Consider the following 14,852-nt stretch of genomic DNA (forward strand, 5'->3'; position numbering starts at 1 on the left):
GCGCACACACACGCACACGCTACAGTTTAGAGAGGGGGGAGGGGTTAGAGGAGAAGAGACACAGCAGCGCGCGAACGAGACAGACGAGGAGACGACAGAGCTAGTTAGCAAAAAAAGAACACGGTGGAAAGCGAAAAGGTGAGAAATGGATAGAAAACGCAGTGAAATTTGGACTCATTTCAATGTTATTGATAGTTCAAAGGCAGCGTGTAGACTCTGCAAAGTTAAAATATCCCATAAATCAGGCTCCACAAATAACCTGCACAGGCACATAAGAAAAGTCCACCCATCAGTACAATTGCGAGAGAAAAGACAAGCAAGGGAACCAGATGTTAATGAAGGTGCTAGTGTGTCTGCAACTGTTGCTGCTGCTCCAATGTCACAACAACTGCCTAGAAGTACAACCCGGAGCTCTATCCTGTGCAAGGGTCTTCAGAAAGTGACAGCTGAGCATCAGACCAGCGTAACCACAGGGAAAGTGAAAGAGTTAGTGGATGCTCTCTGTGCATCCATGGACAGAAAATTCCACAGAATGGAGTGGAACACTGTTCTGTCAGAAACCACCATTCTTGACCCAAGATTCAAGAAGCTGGCCTTCACTGACAATAGAGCGGTTGATGAAGCTCTTCAAAGAATAACTGCAGCAGCAGCAAGAGCCAGCCAGACATCTGCACTGCCAGGAGGCGAAGAGGGAGCAGAGCAACAACAAGAAGAGCCACAAGCATCTGCTGTTTGGAGGTTCTTTGAAGAACGAGTAACTGGAAGCACTACAAGACGGAATCCTTCATCAGATGCAATTCTGGAAGTGAGATCCTATCTTGAGGAGCCCCTTTTCCAGAGAAGTGCAGAGCCTTTGAGCTGGTGGGAGGCCAAGGATTCACTGTACCCACGTCTTACACATGTGATGACACGGAGGCTGTGTGTTGTCGCAACATCTGTGCCCTCAGAAAGAATCTTTTCCAAAACAGGGCAAATGTTAACAGAAAGGAGAAACAGGATCAACCCCTCAAAGCTGAGGCACTTGGTTTTTCTTAATGCCAATCTTCACTAAAGACATATTAAATCTTTTACCTGGATGCTGCGTTTTTCTTTTTGTTTTACAAATTTTAAGTTATAATTTGTTGTGTTGTATTCAATGCTTACTTGTTGTTTTACTGTAAACAGTTAAAAGCTTATAAATATAAATATTCAGAGATTGGAACTTTTTGTTGACCTTGTTTTGAGGTGGGTCTTTGTACTTTGTTTTTATTTTTGTAGCACTCCATGTTGTACTCCATGTTGAGTATAAATAAATATTTGATATACTCTCTATTTTTTGCATTAGTAATTCATTTTACACATAATATTACGTTATTTTTGGTAGTACATTAATTTAAGCAACAAAAAAACTGAGGAGCCATTGGGAGCCATTTGGGAGCCGAAAGAGCCGGCTCTTTTTAGGGAGCCGATCCAAAAGAGCCGGCTCTCCAAAAGGAGCCGGAATTCCCATCACTAGTTGTCCGCCGTTAGTAAGCTGGTTAACTCGGAGCAAGAAGCAGGCCACGGTCAGTTCGAATTACATCTTCGCGTGGTGTGTCGTAACATAGCGGTTAGAGAGAAAGAATAGAAAGAATAAAAGTATTACATGACCTACGTTTTATTTATTTTGGAATCTGATATATGTTTTATTTTGAAAAATCACCGGATCCTCTGTTACATCCGTCAAGAGTGTGTCACTCTTGACGCAGGTCTAGGCGCGCTTCTTGACAGGTTACCGCTAAAATGAAACCCGGGCGCTAGCAAAATTAGTAAAAAAAAGGAGCTGACGACTTTCAAGAAAAACAATACAGACTATTAGGATTTCCTTCTTAAAATATGGATTTATCACAACGGGAGATTGCCAAGCACCAAGCCCACTCCGGTAGGGTCGTATTTTTCATGCACTTTGGATCTTAAAATAAGGCACGTTTAAAAGTTACCATCGCGACCAGAGAGCGTTGCGGCCAGATCGGACGTTCCTCCTGTCAGCTTTTGTGTTTATTATGATGTTCGGAAAATTTTCCAGGACGTCACATCATCTTATTTTGTTGCAAAGGCCGGTAACCGAAAATAGTAAACCGGTCGGTGGTGCAAAAAAGTTTGTGGACCGCTATCGTCCGACACTTCCAGTATATCCCGTGGACATTTTGGCGAGAGTACGCAAAACGAAATGAACAAATTCGAGGAAATAAAAAAAACAGTCATTGCTGTATCCCGTGTTTACGTTTGAGTTGTACGCACGCACGCGCGCGTGTACACTCCTTTCCTATTCCTCTTGATTGTTTGCCAGCATTTGCCTTGTGAATGTGACACAATGCTGCCGTTTCATCCGGCACCAAGTTAAGATGAATGCATTCATAGCGCCAGCGTGGCGCCAGCATCTAAAGACCATTTCTGTGCTTTATTATTATTATTTTATTTTTTGCTTCTTTCAGCAGCGTTAATGAAATATCAATCGCACTTGTTGTTTCATTCATGAGCCCGCTTTGTTTTGGGACTTTTTTCCCGTACGATTGATTTGTGGCCCGCAGCACAGACACTGGAGAAAAGTTTCACCCAAAAAAAAAAAATAAAAAAAAGGGGCTCTAAACTTTTCCCCACTTGTTTACTCAATGAAAAGACGCGAGGCAGCAAGCAAGCAAGCACATATTGGAGGTATCAATTATTGACTGCCTTGTCAAACGCTGGCGCACGCCCGCAAGTCTTCCAAGCTGCTCAGACGAATGTCTAATTGGGAATCGAGTGACAGGAACCCGCTCTCCACTAAGTTCTTTCACTCCCAAAATTCAGACTTTTTTTTTTTTTTAGTCAAGCTCCCTTTTTCTGCCCCAAACGGCCGCAACACTCTGTAACAAATAACAAAAACGCACTTCATCCATACCGATATTATTCTTTAAACGCTTAGTGAAGGATATTGTACATGATTGCCGCACCTGTTTTGAACCTTTTATTGTGTAAATATGTAACGGTATGACATTGTAGGAATTGATCTACTGCCATACCTCAGTTTTCAACCATAATCCTTTCCAGAAGCCTGTTCGAAAACCATAAGAGTCAAATGGTGCATTCAAGTGCGCTCAGTTTGCTCGAGAACCGATTTTCAGTCGTAATCCGAGGCATAAAAAACTCGAAATTTTTGGTCGAGAACCGATTTGGTCGAGAGCACCGACGTTTGAAAACCGAGGTTTGACTGTATTTGCTTTGACCGCGTTTAGCTTTGTTTCACGCTTGCTGCCTGAAGCCAGGTCGGCATTGCAAAGGAGAATCTGTGTTCAATTGCCTTGCCAACAAGGTGAAATGAATAAATATAGAAATAAATTAGCTCAAAATAGCTGCCCTTCAAAATGCGCATTCTCTCTCTCTCTTGCTCTCTCTCCGTCTCCTACAGGTGCCGAGATTGCCTCATCATAAACTTATGTCGACTGTAGCAATGGAAATGAACCCAAACAGGTTGCTACATTCAATAACTACAAGTATGTAATTTCATTTGTTCATTTCCAGGGGCGGCCCGGTAGTCGAGGGTTAGCACGCCGGCTTCACAGTGCAGAGGTACCGGGTTCGATTCCAGCTCTGGCCTCCCTGTGTGGAGTTTGCATGTTCTCCCCGGGCCTGCGTGGGTTTTCTCCGGGTGCTCCGGTTTCCTCCCACATTCCAAAAACATGCGTGGCAGGCTGATTGAACACTCTAAATTGTCCCGAGGTGCGAGTGTGAGTGCGAATGGTTGTTCGTCTCTGTGTGCCCTGCGATTGGCTGGCAACCGATTCAGGGTGTCCCCCGCCTACTGCCCGGAGACAGCTGGGATAGGCTCCAGCACCCCCCACGACCCTAGTGAGGATCAAGCGGTTCGGTAGATGAATGAATGAATGAATGTTCATTTCCATCCTTTTGTGAGAAGAAATGTCGCTATCATTATAACATAACACATACTAAACACACACTAAGCTTTTGTAGGATCAGCTTAAAAAACAACAAAAGAAAGAAAATGTCTCCAAAAAATATGCTGGGCTCGTAAAAAAGAGCATTTTGGAAAATGAGTGTTAAAAAAAATAATTTAGGGACACAAAGCCATCTCTCGTTTAAAATTTGCTGTCGGTCCGTTTTATTTTTTATATGATGTGGTACTCACCACAAATGAGAGAAAACATCGCTGACAGCGCGAGGGTTACCGTCTGCGTAGAGGTGGGATTTCAGAACGCGTTAGATTATGCGGGTGTTCCTAATGTTGTGTCCTGCGACTTGCACTCCCAAATAAATCAAGCGGCTGACACTCGCAGTGAGGGGGGGGGGGTGACAGCTCTGCCTCCCCGTGTCGATCCGCTAATTCCAAACACTCTATTGCAGACAGCTAAGTGGAAGCCCGTGTCTCATAAATTGTCACCATGAAGGAAGCGATGATGACACTCCATTTCATTTCTCGTCTACCTTCGACTCCTCCCAACCTCTGCGCCACTGAACTCTGCTTGGCCTTACAACACATTCGGCTTTGACCCGGCGTTAACCCCTCATCCACTTCCCGCCTCCTTCATACCCCCCCGCCCCCACCCTCCTCGTCTCGGCATCTTCACTTTTACGCGCACAGGAGGGAAAAAAAAAAAAGCAGGGCTCATTCATTGCGGCAAGGGCCTCAGTTGACTGGCAGAGTGAATTGCCTCGCGCCGTACAAACTTCTCATCCATTTTTAATGGCGGTTGGAAAGCGGTTGGGGGAGGAAGATGGGGAAAAAAAATCTGGATATATGCAAGGTTGGGAATACTGAGCACACTGGCAAAAAAAAAAAGATGTTTATCGGCTAGTGAAAGCCTCGTAGAGGTCAATTAATCCAAGCGGCCTTTCCAATTCACCGTGGTCCGACTTGGAAAGTGTTCATTCCGTCCGTGTTTGATGACATGCTTTTAAATTCACTTTATGAAACCTATGTCAAACTCAAGGCCCGGGGGCCAGATCTGGCCCACCAGGTCATTTTTTTGTGGCCCGCGAAAGCAAATCATGTTTGTCATCTTGCTAAAATCTGTACCGAAATGTCAAATTGTCATGTGTAATAAATAACGTTGAGATTTTGCAATAATTTTGTTACTCAGTTTACACTCACTTGAACAATAATTGAACAAACTATTATAATTGACTTAGCAGATTTCAAAACTAGTAATCTATTATTGTGTTGTGTACAAATAGTAATTGACACCCATAAAGCAGGGGTGTCAAACTAATTTTAGTCGCGGCCGGCCAATTTGGAGTTACGTCTTCCCTCGGAGGGCCGTTATGAAAATATTATTATTAATAATAATAATTTCATAATAATAATTATGTTGATAATAATGATTATTATTATTAACAATTAATTAATTACTATTTATTAATAATTTCATAGTAATAATTATGTTGATAATAATGATTATTATTATTAATAATAATTTAATAATAATAATAATTAAATAATAATTTAATAATAATTTCATAACGGCCCTCCGAGGGAAGACGTAACTCCAAATTGGCCGGCCGCGACTAAAATGAGTTTGACACCCCTGCTTTATGATGATTTGTACGATTTTTTGGACGTAAGAGACAAGACGTTTTGTCGAGGTTTGGCACCCCTCGCATTTTTGTAAAGATTTAATGTTATCTTTTTATGAGACAAGTCTGAAGACATGAGACTTTGTTTTTATGTCAACAAGCTTGCGCATCATCCAGCGTCCTCTCATACTTTGGCAATGTTTTTTTTCTGTCTTTTGGAGGGCATTTTGTCTGGTTCTTTTTCATGGCACCTTGCAGTGCAATGACAAAAAAGCTATTCTGACTCTGACAAAATATAGTCTTATAAAACAAGGTTATGTAATATAGAGATAGTCTGGCATTTTGGTGTACATGGCCTTCCCTGGATAAAAAAATAAAAGTTTGATCGATTTAGCGTCAATTTACCGTCCCTTACATACTGCTATTGATGTCAAAAAACAGCTAGCAACAAAAGTGAGAAGCCCCTCAAAGGAAAATATCAAAATGGGGCCAAACAAGCAATTTTCCCTCCAAGGTCTCAGGTGTGAACAACGAGCGAGTTTGTTAAATTTGGTGATTGTTGTTGTTTTGTTTTGCTTTTTTGTGGGGCTACTTATCATCGACATACCTCACAAATTCCATTTTGCTCCGTGAAAGTGGCTTCAGGGCCTGAATTTTCAAGGTATTTATGGTGTCTATACACTAAAATGCAGGTCAGTCAGGACGTAATTGTGTGTGTGTGCGTGTGTGTGTGTGTGTGTGTGATAGCTTTGTATGCATGTGGGTTGAACCAGAAAGCATCACATGGCTGAACGCTCTGTTGATTCCCAGCTGGGCTTTTAGACAACTTTGACCATCCACCTTCTTTTTATTTTTTATTTTTTATTTTTTTTGCCTCGAAAATCTTTTTTGCTTGCACCAGTAAACACGCATAAACACTGCTTTCGCCGGCTCACGCTGAGGTTATCTTCCACTTACAAATACAAACTCGAATCTTTTCCCTCACAGATTCAGTTCGCTGTGACTTTTCATATTCCCTTTTGTGAGTAAAACAAATCTAATTTTCAATATGTGAATTTAGTTTGTGTGCGATTGCGGAGCTCTTCTTTGTCCAATTGACAATTTTGTTTTGAGCATGTGACACAAGCTGTCCCCCCCCCCCCCCCCCAAAAAAAGACTCAAAGTGACTAAAAAATGCCAAAGGCAAAAACTAAAATGGCTGCCAAAAACAACACTTTTGTCCCGCCCCGCCCATCTCCATGTCTGTCAATTATCATCCATCCATCTATCATCCAGCATTCAGCCAGTCATCCATTCATAAATCCACTTGTCCATCTGTCTCTCATCTGTCTACCCATCCATCAGTCCGTCCGTTTGGCCATCTATCAATCCACCGATCCGTCTGTCTCATCCATCCATTCAGCCAGCCATCATTCAAGTCAACGTTGAGTTTGTGTAACATTATTTAGTGTGACAGGAATGCAAATAGCTTCTGCAAGTGGAGCAGCACGGATGGGCAGACAGAGAGTGAGTGAGAGAGTGAGAAGGAAGACGGTGAGAGAGAGATGGAGGTGAGGACAGATTGTCAGCAGCCAGAAGGAGATAGATTGCATGATGGATAAAAAGACGAGGAGACCAATGAAATATGCATCGGGGGTGGGGACGGGGGGGGGGGGGGGGGGGCTCTCTTGTGAAATTTTAATCCACACTGTTGACTGGAGGTTGACCCCCTGGTGACCCAACACTTCCAGGAGGGGAAATGTGTGCCGTGGGGAGTGGAGGGTGGGTAGTGGTTCGGGGACGGGGCGAGGTGAGGTGAGGGCGACAAAGTGGTGAAATGGCAAGGAGGACAGGATGTAATGAGGCTGGCTATGGGCGGACACATATCATCTCCTCATGTCTACTTTAGTCGTCATCGTTTTTAATAACTTCATTTTTAAAAAAGTCCCTTTTTAATTTTTTTTAATCCTTATTCATCTCCAATGCAATACAAGTATTCATTTGGTTTCATCTGGTGGCATTTTAAGGTAACTTGCTGTGAGTTGAGGAGTTTCATTTCGACATTTTCATTTCTGACGCCATCTTGTAGCATTTATAGGAATGATTGGTGACTGTTCAATTTTGTTTTTATTTCTTTTAAACCTCCTGGGACATGATGGTCAGAGATGCTTGAAGCCACCTTCAGGCTAGGGCAAATCTGATGAAATCAATCCACAAAAATGATCACAACGGGTCAGTAGAGTCCAAATCTCAAAGTTATACCTCACTCATGTAGAGCACAGTATAGAACATTGTGGGATTGTCACTTGCCTGCGGTTCCTGAATACACCGAGAGAGACAAATTAGCTCAAATGGTTGGCGCTAGCTCCAGTGCCTGTTCTTGCTACATGTTTTGCGTCAATGTCCTTCGGGTTTATTCGTATCGATGCCACTGAGAAGAGTCAAAATGACAATATTAACGTACTTGACCACTTATTTATACACAACTGTTCCGGGCCATGATATTTCGTGGCCGTTTATTTAGTTTTTTTGTTTGTCTTGAGATTCATGTTAGCATGTGTGCGCTAGCTCTCTCCTGCTCTTTGCTGATTGGTGGCTTTTGTGAACAACTTGGCCGACCAATCAATGCAGGGAGGAGTGTTTACTCCAATCACGTCCTATTTTGTCATGTGCCCCCCCACCACCAATATAGTACTCGCTTGTCCCCCCCCCCCTTCCACCCTCCGTGATGGTACTCGCTAGATCGTCCAAACCATGATAGCGAACCACTTTATGCTCCTCCACAACTCCCCCAAATATTTTTTTGTCAGACCCTTCCTCAGTTGCCATCATGAGTAAGTTCCGTAACAACAATGTTGAGATTACCCCCCCCCCCCCCTGTTTGTATTCACCGTTGCCTTGCCTATAAACTCCATAATAAAGCCTCCCTTTGTTGAATGGCCAAACAGCACTCATGGCCGTGTTGTTGTGTTATTTTGTTTGGATGCAGCACTGATTCCTGGGAGGTGGCAGCATCATAAATCTACAGCTTATTCACGGGGCCAAGCCGACCTTTACTGCGAGAGCCAAAACACAAGGTGACACAGCGAGAGAAGACGGATGGCGATGGAGCGCAAGGGATGGAAAAAAACCCCAAAGAAGAATAGAAGGCCAGTCACGTGTGATGGACTTAAAGCTCGTCTGCGTCCGACACCTTTTGCGGTAAGAGAGAAACCGGTGGTGGCGTCCGCTCATCCCCCCGCGTAGTGCATACATGCACTTTGACAGTTGTAGCGACATCCAATGTACCGTGTCGGGCCCTCCCGGTGGGACGGCGACAACCCAACTGTTTGTTACTCCAAACAAAGCGCAATCTCCGTTTTTTTGTTTTTTTTCTCCGCTGCTGCTACTCTGCTTTAAGTGCACCGGAGTGGCTCGGTAACAGTGGTGGGCGTCGGGGGCTTTTATAGCTGTAAATTGCAGGCATGCATGGGGCGAGACAAGCGGTCGGCGGGAAAGACAACATGCGGCGACATCGAAGTGCACTTCCCAAAAGCTGACACTGTGACAAGCCGATCACAGATGAATAAATGAAAAAAAAAAAAACAACTCGCTCGATGAGAGAGCAAAATTGATTGCAACACACTCATCTTAATGTTTGCCAAATTTTTTTTGTAGCAAATAAAATCGATTTTAGCCCTTTTTAGAGGCTCTGTTCAAGGAGAGATATGATGAAGACTGTTAGGATTGTGCGACGTGCTAGGCCTCAACATTTGAATTCAGTCGGGGACGATGGCCCCCCTCGGGCAGAGAAAGAAATGGCGAGGATGACGAGCCCGGGGGATAAAATGTCATCGCTGATGGTCCATCCGACGGAGAGGCGTGGAGATGAAGGAGAAGACGAAAAAGTCACAGAGACAAAAGCGAGGGATTACGGCGGAAAGGCAGGGGGGGGGAATGAGGGGGGCTGGAGTTGTAATGGATTAGAGGAGAAGCAGAAAGGTGAAGAGTTGCAGGTAGATTTTGATCGCGGACGGGAGGGGACAGGAATGAGGAGGGTGTATTGGGAAAGGTTAAGAGAGATTTTGTTCGATGTTTTTTTTTTCTTTCATTCCCTGCCGACTCATTTTAATGGAGACTTAGAGTAAGCGTGAGGTTACCCTGGCAACCGAAATGTGCTGTTGGACCAGCGGCCGGACGTTATCTGTGCACAATTATCCCTCTGTGTGTATGTGTGTGTGTGCGTGTGTGTGTATGTGTGTGTGTGTGTGTGTGTTAGACATGGATGAATGTGAGCATGAATTTGTTCATTTTCGCAACCTTTAAGTGTTTTTTGTGATATTTGCCTATTTTTACCACTAAACAATCAAAACCCGGGATGCAATTAGTCTTAAGTTTATTAATCAAAAACTAAATCATAAACATAAATAATTCATGTTCTTCGGAAACAATAAAAAGCGAACTCAACCATTTATCCCAAAGCATTGCTATGTCTGCATTTTTTTTTTAAAGTGCTCAAAATGATCAGCAGCATACATTCATTCATTCATTCATCTTCCGTACCGCTTGATCCTCACTAGGGTCGCGGGGGGTGCTGGAGCCCATCCCAGCCGTCTCCGGGCAGTAGGCGGGGGACACCCTGAATCGGTTGCCAGCCAATCGCAGGGCACACAGAAACGAACAACCATCCGCGCTCACACTCACACCTAGGGACAATTTAGAGTGTTCAATCAGCCTGCCACGCATGTTTTTGGAATGTGGGAGGAAACCGGAGCACCCGGAGAAAACCCACGCAGGCCCGGGGAGAACATGCAAACTCCACACAGGGAGGCCGGAGCTGGAATCGAACCCGGTACCTCTGCACTGTGAAGCCGACGTGCTAACCACTGGACTACCGGGCCGCCCGCAGGATACATTATACATACATTAGTTTTTTTTCAAGGTTATAGTTAACTTTAACTAAATAACTAAAACAATAATTGGAAAAAAAACTGAATTTGAGCTGAATTTGTTTTGTGAGTGTGTTTGTTTCAATAGTTGTTTGCCATTAGTTTGCTCCTCAAGTATGACTATATTTTCATACCATTCGTTGTAAAAATAAACAAAAATGATTGGCTTATGGATTATGTTCACCTCCCATTGAAGAGTGTAAAGTCTGGCCTCAATTTGTTCTGATATTTACCGAAACATGAAACCGTTTAAACAGGGCAAATGGTGACCATGTGATAAATGTTTACAATTTTTTATTGCACTTCACATAAAATGGGCGAATGTGTTGCAGTTATTTTTTTTTTCACATTCGGGCCCTAATTACCCAATAAACAACATCATTATTATTTTATTAGATTTTTTTTCTTTTTTTTTTCACTTTTACAACAGCTCCGCTTGCCGTTTCTCTTCCAAGGTTTGCTAACGTTTGTCTGCAATAAACGGGAAGTATAGCGATCATTTTCATCACGTTTTAGTCTATGGAGAATGCGTTCAGCAGTGGTGGGACGTAACAAAGAACAAATACTAAGTTAGTGTACTGACACAATGTGATTTTGTGCGAATTGCGTCGTCATCCGGCATCCCTCATGCGCCTTGAGACGTACGGTGTTGAGATATGTGTTGTTTAAAGGGCAACAACACCGCCACATCAATGTTAATTATTCGTGCCTATGGTGTTTTGCATTATTTGTTAGCCTTAAGCTAGCGGAGGCTAAGTACTTGTTTTAATGCACAAAGTGTCATTCTCTTTGTTTGATGTTTATTTTGACAGTAATCTTAAAATGGCAATTAACAACGTGAAACGTTTTTTTTTTTTCCCCAGAATATCCGGCCACAATCAGTTCACATAGTTACCTTTCAGTGATTTGAGTTTTGTAGTTGCATATTTCATTTTTGCAGAAAAACAGATGATGTCGTCCGAATTTAAGCTTGAAATCATCAAACAAGTGTGAGCTGTTTGTGTTGTTGACTTGGCCAAGCAGTGTGAGCGTGGTATTTTGACAACATGTACTATGTTGAAGCAAAAAAAGAGCTTTTAAAAGCTTTATGGCGAGCCAAGGGCTGCCTGAAAGTAATTTCTAAGGTCAGGACCTCAGGATCTCCATGAAAAGATGGAAAAACGGCCAAAAAGAAAAAAAAACTGAATACGTTCACAAAGGTCAGTGGAAGTCAAATGAGGGGGGGGGGATCCATTCTATTCTATTATTAGGGTATTACTGGATGTTTTATACAGTTGCCATACTGTACGGTGATATTTTTGTGATAAAGAAGCACGTTTTTCAATTTTTGGTGGAGGAGCTGGAACAGATTAATGGTGTTTGCATTCATTTCAATAGGGAAAGATGATTTGAGTTACAGTTCAAGTTGCTCTGCTTTTACCAGAATATATTCTTAGTGCCCGACCAATGCGGGATATTTTGAGGTTCAATTCTAGTGTTTGGCTGTGTGAAATTCCGATAATAGACTGATTCATTAAAAATAGGTGTTATGAAAGAAATAGCGTCTTTTTTTTGTCCCTCAGTGCTTGCAACAATTAGGACGTGAACTACAGGCAGAAGATTTGAACTGCTTCATTGTTTTACTTTCCAACAGAGACAAAAATTGGGGAAAAACTGGTGGTGTGTGGGGGGGGTTGTTTGGTTAGCATTATCTTAGTCATATGCTGTAACGAAAAATAAAATGGACGATTTTTGCAGACTTTAGAAGAACTAAAATATAAAAAGTCATTTTTACACATTTTTGACTAAAGTACAGCGTGTGGGTACTTGTCCACCTCTGGTGTATAGAATTAAATGTTCTATTTTGGAAGTGTATGTGTGTGTTGGATTGTGTGTGTGTGTGTGTGTGTGTGTGTGTCGGAATGTGCCTCATTTGTCATCAGCCTCGCGCGTGTGTAAGACTGTGAATCTGTCCCTCGACTGCCGCCATCTCCATGGCTGTATGCCGCGCCTGAATCATGGACGGCAAGCCGAGCCCATAAAGGCCCCCCCCCCCACCCCCCGCCCCGAGCTGTTAGCGCGGATGGCTTTTCGGAATGATCACAGCCTGGGTGGCTGCTATACTTCCATCTTTTCCCCCCGTAGGCCCGTCTTGACGACTTGGCCGGGCGTTCGGTCACGGCTGACGGCAGCCCCGATGGCCATCACGTTGGCGGCGATGATTGAATGTATGAAGTATGTGCTCTTTGTCCGTGCTGTTGGACAGGGTGGAGGTTAGAGGAAGAGGTCAGGGGATGGGTGAAGGCAAAAGGAAAATTGCCCGTTTGGAAAGAAAGCCTCCGTCTGCCTGCATCCCCCCCCCCCCCCCACCCTTCCCCTCCTTTTCCTCATATTTCCAGCTAAAGACATTTGTCAGATCTAATGTGAGGGTTTAATAATGCATGGCGGTCCATATAAAATGGCAGCTGATTCCGGTATCATTTTTAAAGATAAGCTTTTCGGACGGATGAGTCATAAAAGGGAGAAGGCGCGTTAGACAAGTGTAGTGTGTTGGCAACCTGTGGCTTTTTAATCCGTCTGCTGTTGCTCTCGGTGACTGCGGCAAATAAATATTTCATTTGAAAGGACTTGTTCCGTTTTTTCAAATGTACTGAAATTCTACTTTTGAAGCTTATTTTTCAACTGTAAGACGTTGCTCACACTTCACAGATGACAGTTTACAATCATGTGTGAAAATGAAGATGACGTCAATTGGCTGCGGCTAAAATAATTGACATTAGTCAGGTAAAATATGTCTTTCAATTGGCTCTTATTTTGCAAATACACGGTATATTTTCCACTCTTCACTGAAATAGTCCTTTTATAACTAAAGTTGACAGCACACAGTTTTTTTTAAGCTTCAACCGAGTGTCTTTTTTTTTGGGTCGGGGGAGAATTCAAATGATTTTTGTTGCATGAAAAAATTAGAGTTTGCGTTCCCCGTCGCAGCTTATTGATTTCATAAATGCATAAAAGTCTGCAATCATCTAACAAAGCTCCAGTCATGACATACAATTTCAGGCATTCTGTGACTCTTTGAAGATGAGACTGACCTTAGAATGATTACTTTTTCTGTCAGGCCTTATCTACAAAAGATAGAAGTTAAGAAAAGCACACGTCTTTATGCGAAGAGATGTGCGGTGATCTCCACCCCCCCCCCCCCCCCCCATTATGATTGCCAAGTGTTTCATGAGTCGGATGCAAAAGCAAGCCACTGCACCGCTTCCCGGGAAACGTGACCGCACTGCAAAAGAAGCTTAACAGTGCCCCCTACAGAACTGAGGGCATCATAGCCACCCTTTTTATCGAGTCCTTCCGCTTCTCCCGTTTTTTTTTTGGGGGGGGGGGGTGCGGCGTAAAAGGGGGAGATTTATCAGAAGTATGATCGGCTCGTAAAAATGAAATGTTCCGCCGCCTCAACAGGATCTGTTGAAGGATATACGAGGCTAGCGGGGATTAAGGTGAACCACAAGATGGCCCCCGTCCAAACTATTCTTTGCCAAGGTTAGACTATCCTCTGGCCTTTATGAACACGCACACGCACACACACACACACACACGCACACACACACACACACACACACACACACACACTATCACGCTTTTGCGCTATCTTGCCCAAAAGCAAGGTTAAGGTTAGAGTACATGTCTCTTTTTATTTTACTTGTGAATTTATTTATTTTTTACTTTCAAGAAAACAAGTCTGGATTTTCTTGATTAAACGTGCTATATTTTCAGAACAAATCACATATTTTCCAGATGAAAAGTCAAGTTTTCAGAAAATGTTTCAGAATCTTTTGTGACTCAAGTCAAAGATTTTCTAGATCAAAGAAGTTCATGAAAAAATTGCAAACTAGAATAAATGTTATTCCAAGAAAAAAAGTCGTATTTCAAAGCAAAAAATCCAGGAAAGTTGCTTATTGACAATAAAAGATCGTCAGCGAGTTAAATTGTTGTCTAGAAAACATTTAGAGAAAAAGTCAATATTTGTTTTTTAGATTTAGACATTTTTTATTTTCAAGAAAAAGTCATGTATTTTCCACAAAAAAATCATCATCTTCTGCAAATAAAATTTTACATTTTCGAGAAATGCCTACTTTTCTACAGAAAAACATCTGGATTTTCTTCCGTGAATCCATATATATATTTTCAAGAAAATAAATCTAGAGTTTAGAGTCTATCTAAAGTTATATACATACAGTATTTGCAAGGAAAATTTTTAGATGATTTTTTAAAAAATTTATGCAAATAAAGTTGTGCTTTTAGGGAAAGTCTAGATAAAAAATATGTAGATTTTGAGGGATAAGCTAAGTCATACATTTTAATAAAGAGGATTCTTCTTTTTGACAAAAAAAAAGAGTCTCACATGAATAAAAGGTATCTATTTTTGAGAAAAAA

At 42.4% G+C, this 14,852-nt stretch overlaps 1 long non-coding RNA gene across 1 annotated transcript in view; it reads left to right on the forward strand.

The window, feature by feature from the left end:
- The window catches only part of LOC127614841 (uncharacterized), a 146,336-nt gene extending 137,596 nt beyond the window's left edge, over window positions 1–8,740 (forward strand). Inside the window, exon 4 of the long non-coding RNA XR_007966719.1 lies at window positions 8,498–8,740. This is a non-coding gene — a long non-coding RNA (uncharacterized LOC127614841). The remainder of the gene's footprint in view (window positions 1–8,497) is intronic.
- The last annotated feature ends 6,112 nt before the right edge of the window (window positions 8,741–14,852 follow it).

The sequence above is a fragment of the Hippocampus zosterae genome, chromosome 14 (assembly GCF_025434085.1).
Source record: "Hippocampus zosterae strain Florida chromosome 14, ASM2543408v3, whole genome shotgun sequence".
Classification (NCBI taxonomy): domain Eukaryota; kingdom Metazoa; phylum Chordata; class Actinopteri; order Syngnathiformes; family Syngnathidae; genus Hippocampus; species Hippocampus zosterae.